Source organism: Otolemur garnettii, unplaced genomic scaffold (assembly GCF_000181295.1).
Source record: "Otolemur garnettii isolate 467f Iridium unplaced genomic scaffold, OtoGar3 scaffold00180, whole genome shotgun sequence".
NCBI classification, from domain to species: domain Eukaryota; kingdom Metazoa; phylum Chordata; class Mammalia; order Primates; family Galagidae; genus Otolemur; species Otolemur garnettii.
This window is the reverse complement of record NW_003852575.1, coordinates 1,117,310-1,126,261: the sequence shown is the minus strand read 5'-3', so window position 1 is coordinate 1,126,261 and position 8,952 is coordinate 1,117,310. Positions and strand designations below refer to the sequence as shown.

Genomic DNA, 8,952 nt, shown 5'->3' with positions numbered 1-8,952 from the left:
CACATTCCTATTCACACACAGAGACACACACTCACTCATACACACACTGACATACACTCACACTAATTAGGTGGCAGATAATAGATGAGATAGCAGGGGGCCCACCCAATAAGCAGCCTTCTCCTCCCCCAAGTGTCCAGTGCATATGCTGGGGAGGTGGCCTCTTTGAGCAATTTTCCCCAGTGAAGGCAAGTGAGTACATCAGACGGGATGTCCACCCCCATTACAGACCTAACAGTACCTGGCCACAAGTAGACCTTCAATAAATAAAAGTACTGAATGAATGAACAGATGAATGAATGAAGGAGTGAATGAATGAGGGCGCATCCTCCACTTTGCCTGCTTCACGATACATTTACAGCAGATTTGTCTGGATTTTCAATATAAAGTGACAGTTCCATTTATACACTACTCAGCCCTTGGAACTTTGTGAAGTTAGCGCTGACTAAATTCATTTCCAATCAGGCTGTTTCTGGACATGCGCTTGTTAGAAATCATCGGAGTGGCAGATTCACTGCATTTCTAGACACTTGCCCTATCACCACGACAACTGTATTCCCAAGATGACCCAGTGAGACTCCCCATTGTACACGGCCTTCCATAAAGTGACACTAACTTTGCTCCCATCAAAAGGCAGGGCCCATGTGCCAACTCCCTGATGGGTGGGCCTGTGACTGTGCCAGAGCTCAGCCACGCAGCTCCCAAGGCTACCTCAGGGGTGAAGCAGCTACCCGGCTTTCCTGGGAAGAGCCACTCAGCAACCATACTGAGAGGAAGCCCAAGCCACACGGGCAGCCCATTTGTGGGTATTCCGCCATCTGCCCCAGTGGACAGCAGCGCCCCAGAGGTGTAAGTGAAGAAAGATTTACAATCACTCGAGCTCCAACTGCCGCTTGACAGGCAGCCATGTAGAAGACTGTGAGCAGAAGACGTCCATCTCAGCCCGGGCAGCCTGGGACCAGGAGGGATAACAAGAATCAAATGAGCACTTGGCTCTCAGGCACTAAGCTTTGGAGGGACTGGAGTGATCCGTCATTGGAATGCCATCAGAATATTTCTTAAGGGAGACTTAGGCAACATCCTTACAGCAGAAAATGTTCTTCTGCCATGATCCTTCATCCATCTGTCAAATCTTGATTGGCATCAAATGTACACTAAGTATTGTTTCAGTCACCAAAGCACGAGGAAGATCGGGGTGCTGTCTTTAGCAGCCAAATGAAAACTTAGGTAAAGAGAAAAATATGCCAAAATGACCACAGCACTTTGACCCAAGAGAAAGGACATAACAAGTGGACTCAGTATCCTTCCCTCTCCACCCTTCTGATTCGTGGGCTCCTCAGACATACATGCCTCATGGGCATGGAGACCCCCTGGATGCACCCCTGCCTTCAGTCCCCAGCCCAGGAGCCATGTCAGTGCCCTGTCCCCACTCTCTAGAAACACCTCTGCCCATCACCCTCATTTACTTTCTCAAAAAGATGCAGGAAGGTGCCAACCCCCTTCTCTGCAACCTGCACAGAAATGGGGGTGGTGAATGAGAAGCAGGGGGAGAGATGGGGAGTCACTGCCCTGAGCCACTCAAAAGAAAAGCCCTAGTGTTTAGAAGGTGCTGCTCTTATTTTCTCTGAAACATTAGCTCCTGGAAATCAGGGGCTCAGACTCGTTCATGGTCTCCAAGGCCTCTAGGATGCCCTGGGGGCTTCCCTCGGTCAATTTCAGCTCTAATGAGGGCCATCTGGAAGGCTGCAGCAGTGGGCCCCCCTGACCACTGGCCCACTGGCCCAGGGCTTCACTGGGAACAAAGGGCATGTGCACAGGGGCACACAGTAGGTCTCCACTTCTGAGAACCACACTTCCATGTGCTCCTTCCCCAAGAAGAGCAGAAAAAGGGAAACAAGGTGTCCTGAGTGGGATTTCCCCAAACACCTGTGAAGCTTCTTTAAAGAAGGCAAGTCACCATTTTTAAACTCACATATTTGAATTCTTATAGATGAAGCATTGCTGCTCCGCTCCCAGATAGCTCAGGCACCCAAATCTCACCTCCCACACTGAACAAGGATTTGAGATATTGGACTCCGTGTTACTTGAAGCTGTTCAGGGTTTTTCATCAGGAATGGAAAGCATTAAAGTATCTCCCACGTCACTCTCTGGTTTATGGAATTCTTGCACTGGGGAGCTCTTTTTATTTTACTGTTTTCTTTAACAACCAGGGAACTGGGAAGTTCACAAAGAAATTTTCCAACTGCCTTTAGTGACCCTTAACCCAAGAGGTTTTGCCTAATCTGTAAATTGGAGTGCAAAGTATTTCTGTATCTTGGGAGCGAGAGCTGTTTGTCTTTGAGAGAGCGGGGCGCCCACGAACAGGGGGCTCCACAGCCATTGTGCTTCTTTGTCAGTTGCTGCAAACCAAAAACAGCTGCGGAGTCTCGGCAGCTACCTTATAGTGACCTATGGAAGTTAAGGCTAATCCAGATCATTCTTAATAACTCAAAACTGCCACCTTTAGCCATCTAATTTTTTTCTCACTTATACAAATGCAAAAGAGAAATGACAGTCTGCACGGAAATCCATTTCCCTCCAACCAGACACAGATTTTCCTCGATAAGAGCCAGGAACAAAAGTTCACCCCACTGAGCTGTACTGCTGTCATCTGAATATGCTTTAGTTTAGGTGATCATCACCTTTAACAAACCCAGATCTGAGAAGGAGATACTCCTGCCTGTCATGACCTTTCCCCCAAATCCAGTGGGGACAGATTCCTGGGAATTATTAGGCTGCTTGTAACCGTTCAGGCTGAAGGACTCAGCAACCACAAATGTTCTGCTAACACTGAATGCCCTTTGGTTTTCAATCATTTTCCTGAATTTCAAGGTAATGAATTTAAGTGAAGGAGAAAAACAACAGATACAAGTTTGACACATAACCTCCTAAATGAAAAAAATCAATCATTCTGCACTAAATTTGAGCATTCTATCAATATTCTGTATCTATTTACTAAACCCAAAAGGAACTGCTTTAACATGAAATCAAACATAAAATTTCTTTCAGGCATTCAATATGACTTTTTGCCTTTGAGCAAACACAAGGGAGAAAGCTTGTCAATGCCAGGCTAGACGCTGGTTGATTTTACCACCTACAAATACAGCAATTATCCTGGCAGGCCACACGTGGGACTTTCTAGTCTTACACTGAAATTAGATTTATACCTACACAGAGGTAAAAGGACATGATCATATTACCACATTTCATCAAATGTGTGGCTGTGAATGGTAAGATTTAAGTGCACCATGATTTAATGTATCATTAGAAAAGAAAACAGTAATTCTGCCCATCAAAATTAACCACAATACTTTCTAATCAATCATGTGTAAGATACATCTCAGTTTTGGGAAACAAAACCTTAAAATTGATGCAAACTGGTCCTCCTCTGATAGAACGAATCATGCGAGCACTAAAATGGTCCTTGGGAACACGCAGGGTCTCCCCACCCCTGTGCCATCTATACTGGGGCTGGATGCCGCTTTGCTGTGGGGCTGCCCTGCACGGCAGGACGTTTGCCGGCATCCGCCCTTACCCGGGAGCATCCCCCACTCCTGGCTAAACAACCCAAATTGTCTCAGACATTGCCAAATGTCCTTGTGGGCAGAGGCAAAAACAGCCCCAGCTGAGAAACAGTGGAATAGTGCCATTGGCTTTTATCAGCTTCACAGAGTAAGTTTGCACGTGTGAATGTATGAGGCAGACTGACCGTGGCAAAGTGCACTGTCAGACGAGATGCACCCCGAAATATCATGTGAGCAAACAGCTGTCTCCTGCCCGAGAGCGTGTGTTGGCGGCCCCACCTGACAGGTCATAAAAGAGCCTGGATGAGCACACAGCATCATCACAAGAGTTTACAGTGTACATGCCATCCAGTAAATGTGAAAATAAATTAAAGAAAATAAAAATAAGGAAGCCACAACACAATATTCTGGGCCTATAGGATAAAAAAATGAAAAAAAGCTTAAGATTTTGCAGCTTTCGTGTGACTGTGGAGGAAAGGCACTCTCATATATTCACTGGAAACAGGGGAATTTATCTTTTGACTCAGCACTGTCTATTCTAGAAATGCATCTTTTAGAAATATTCACAATAGCCAAAGATATAGGAACAAGAATGTTCACCATAGCACTGTTCAGTAAGGCAAAAAATAAGAGTGAGTGGCTTGTCTTTCAACCAGAGATTGGGTAAGTCCCCAACACGGTCCCAAGACAAGTGAGATGTGTCTCAACACTCTCCACAGAAAATACTCAGGGCTTACTGAGTTTTCACCACGTATGAGCATCAGTATATTATCATTCAACTTTCAGGGTGGAATTGTAGGGGAACTCCCCTTCTTAAATCAAACACTGGAGAAAAGTTGGGATAAAACAAGTATGTGTTGCTTTTATAATCCTAAAAAAAAACCAAATAACACTCTCATATAGAAATATCACAATGTCAAGAAAATTTAAATATATTAATAAAAATTTATAATAGTCTGGCAATTAGGCTTTATAGAATATATAAATATATATTAATATAAATAGAAAGAGGTTGAGGTTTATTCGTTTATATGAGAAATCTGTGTTGAACATCTATACTTTATTAAATATGCTGTTAGTAAACTAACAAGTGAGACTTGTTAAAAAGACTCCTGCGGAAGATGAAATTTGAGTTGAGTCTCCCAAGAGGACACGTTCAGACTGTAGGGTGAAAGCTGCAAATCTCTGAGGAAAAATAAATAAGTTTTTAAAAAACTTGTGTGAAAGATTTGGTTCATCATGAAGGGAGCAGAGAAGCTGCCCAGTAAGGTTATTCTGAGAAATATGCCAAGATAAGGAAGAAAAGGCAAATACTTGTAGTTGATTCACATGGCAGTGAGGACTCATGAGAATATTTCAAAGGACATGGCACAAAATGTGTCTGATTCGAGCACATTTATGGCCCTGCATCAAGAGATGGCTGTAGGGATCACTTATATCTTGATACTAACTTAAAGTAGGCCTTGTTCTGCAAATATAAAAAGATGATTAAATGTGCAGCAGGTATATATGCAATAATATTGCTGTTTCTGTGGGTGATCGCCTATGGGAAGCAGGCAAAGACATCAATCTCAAAAAGTTGGAAAGCCCAAAGAAAGAAAAACGAAAATAACAAAGATTAGAACAAAATTAATAAAATAGAAAATGAGCACATGGTGGAAAAGATTAACAGAGCCAAGTCTGGTTATTTGAAAAGATTTGTTATGTACAAACTCCTGGTGATTCAAATTAAACAGAGAAAAGAGAAGCTTAAAATAATGGAAGTCAAGAATAAAAACGGTGCCATTTTTACAGGTGACAGCACATAATACTATCAATAAAAGTGAAAACAGCCGAAATAGATAAAATCCTTGGAAAATATGGTTCACCAAAGCTCTCAAAGGAAACAATGTAACATGTGAACTCCTAAAATGATTAATATAAATAAATAGGCTCAAACCTCCTTGAAGAAAAGCTCTGGGGGGGGAAAAGGACATTCTAGGCTCAAATTGATTTATCAGCAAATTCTAACATTCATTTAAGGAAAAATTGATGCCAGCCATACACAAATGTTTCCAGATAACGAAAGAAGAAAATGTAGCTAGAATATTATATGAAAAAAGGAAAAGTATAGTCTGATCTCACATACGAGGCAGGCAGAAAAATCCTAAGTAAAATCACAGAAAAAACGAATCCAATAGTATATATAAAAAATAATATACGCTGTAAATAAGCTGGGTTTATTCCAAGAATGAAAGGCTGTTTCAACTGATATAATCAAATTTACATTTTAAAGGAGAAAACTCATATGATAATTTTAAAGAAAAGAATAAAAAGTACTTGATAAAATAAATATTTATGATAAAAATTTTTAGCAGATTAGAAATAAAAGAGAACTTTGCAAATCCCACGAACTGAGAAAGGGCATCTACCAAAACCTCCAGTCAATCAGGTTTCTTAGTACAAAACATTAAAATTCAATCCTTTGAAGTTGGGAGAAAACACCAAAAAAAGTCCACTGATTACCACATTTATCACAATTTGAACTGGGGGGTCCTCCTTCATACATAAGGCTAGAAAATGAAATGTTAAGGGTTGAGAAAAACTAAATAAAACTTTACTTGCAGATGTTACTGTCTTTCATGTAGAAATTATAAGAGAATTTAGGAATACATCATTAACATTAATCAGAGAGTTTGGGAAGTCTGCTAACTGCAAAGTCAATATAGGAAATTCAATTTTTATTTCTATATATCAGCATCAATAGAAAATCAAATTTTAAATGATACCATTTTCATTAGCATCAGATACAGCTTACAATATGAAAATAAATCTAACAGAAGATATACAGGACCTTTACACTGAAAACTACAAAATATTATTGCAAGGAGGCCTCATAAGTGGGTAGAGGTAACATAAGCCTGCATTGGAAGACTTTATACTATAAAGATAGAAATTGGCTTTGAATTGATCAAGGGGTTCCACGTAGATTCAAAAAAACTTCAACAAGATTTTGGTGGAACCTGATGCATTGATTCTAAAATTTGTCATGTAAGTCAAAAGGCACAGGATGAGAAAGAGATGAGATGCTCTTAGAGAAATGTGAGGTAGGTGGACTTGCTCTACTAAGGCACAGCAGTGAATACTTCATCAGGGTATTCCCGCGGGTATAAATGAAACAGCGGAAAAGAAGAGAAAGCCCGGAACAGATTCACACATGCCTGGACACACTGATCCCTGACAAAGGTACAGTGTGGTTAAGAACGGAGGAAACTGCTAGTTACGGTACTGGGAGACGGGACATCCCCCCACAAAAGGGAAAGTGGACAGGTAACTCACACTGTCACGAAATCACGCCAGGTAAACCCCAGATCCAAACATGACCGACAAGAACTATGGAGTGTCTGGAACATAACAAAGAGGGATAATGGAATGGGGGGGATTTTGTAAACAAAGCCCAAAAACATTAACTATAAAGGAAAGACTAATAAATGGAACTGCATTCAAATTAAGAAAGAAAATGAGTACTTATTCTCATCAAAAGACACCATGAAGCGAATAACCAGGAAGGCCATTAAGTAGAAGACGTATTTTTAACACATCCAACCTAGCCTTCCTATCCAGAATAGGCAAAGAGCTCTTATAAAGCACTAAGAGGATGCACAGCCCAGGGGAAAATCAGGGAAGAAAGCCGCAGTCCTCAAAGAGGACTGATTTCCAAACGCCCCTGCACACGTGACGAGGCCACCCACTGCATCAGCCCCCAGGGACTGCAAGGCCATAATGAGATGACCTGACACAGACATCCCACGTCTCAAATGAAGACTGAAAACGGTTCTGATGAAGAGGTGGAGTGACATAAACTGACACCCAGCGTGAGTCTGGGTGTCCCTGCTGCTCAGTCAGGGTCCTGATGGGAAGCAGAACACACCTGCCAAGAGGTAACTGGGAGAAGTTAATGAACGGACTTACGGTGGGGAAGGCAGAATGTGGTAAAAGCTGAAGGCTGATGAAGCTCCTGGGGCGGCACCATCCTTGGGCCTAGAAGGGCTATGGGGGTGGGTAGGGGTGGGGGAAGCGGTTCTGCAGCCGTGACGTGACTGTAGGAGCTGGGGCTTTCCCTAGAGTGGTGGTCCTCAACCTTCCTAATGCCGCAATGTATTTTCACTGTTAAAAAGGGGTCCCGATCCACTGCTCTCTCCTCCCACCCCGCTGGCTGCAGGGCCTCCAGCAAACACCGGACACAGCCCAGTGCCCTTCCTCGCTGCAGTGGGTCAATACTGTGGCACATTCGTGCACCGCACATTCCACGGCAATGAAAATAAAGAAAATGCAGCCACACCCTGAAAGGTGGAGTGGGGGCGCCCAGGGACAGGAGTGGGAGCAGAGAGGTTCAGGCCAGGTTTATTGAAAAGGGGCAGTGACCCACCTGGGCAGGGCAAAGATGGCAGTTAGAGACCCCTTTCCTATGGGGCCACTGGGCAAATTCCACTGCTTGCCTGGAGGGCTTTGGTCAGGTAGAGCCCTTTGGTGGGAATTTCTCAGGGATGGGGCTAACTAGGTCCTGTGTGCTCTTTGTTTGGGGTGGGTGGGGGCTCGTGCAGGGCCACATTAGGTCCCCAACATACAGGACACAGGACAAGCCAAATGGCTCTCACAGACCCAGTGCTGCGGGGGAAAAGCCCAACACAAAGGAACAGACCAGACGGTCCCATCTGGATAAAGATCAAAAGACGAGGTGTGGGTGTTCAGGAGAGAGAGCTCTGAAGAAGAAAGTCGAGAAGCCGGGGGTGTAGTAAATCACAACTGTGTACACTGATGCATTTACGGGGTTCAGTGTACTGATTTGGTACACAATGTGAAATGCTTGCATTGAAATATTAACAAACACATCCATCACAATTATACTCTTTTCTTAATAGTTTTGCAATGTACCACTGCGTCATTGCATCATGCACATTAGGTGAGGCCTCCCCTCCCCTCTGGCCTCTTCCCTTCTACTTCAGGGCTGCTTTTCTCCTGAGGCTAATGGATCTTCCCACAGCCCAAGCAGCCAGATGAAAGGAGGCAGAAGGGCTCACCTAGCCCCTCAGTCACTTATCAGCCCCGAATTCTGGGTGAGAAGGGATGGAGGGCAGTCCAGGAAGCCTCCGAGTGAGTTGTCCTCAATACCTACACCACTCCCTGGGGCTGGGAAGAGAAGCTGGGGGGCAGACCTCAGTGAGAAGTGGAGCTAGCCATTTATAGATGCAGAGAAACAGCCCCTAGACCGAAGCGCCAGCTCCTTAAATATTCCTGAGCCACACATAGGCTTGAGGTATCAGAGGAAAAGACAGAAGGCTGCAGTGACCTGAGGCAAGACTGAGGGATTTCACAATCGTGAACAGGTGGGCAAGAGCCAGGCCATGCC

The 8,952-nt window shown here is 43.7% G+C and overlaps 1 protein-coding gene across 1 annotated transcript in view; it reads right to left on the bottom strand.

Moving 5' to 3' along the window:
* The window catches only part of ERG (ERG, ETS transcription factor), a 189,187-nt gene that overhangs the window by 120,989 nt on the left and 59,246 nt on the right, over positions 1-8,952 (bottom strand). The window lies entirely within an intron of this gene.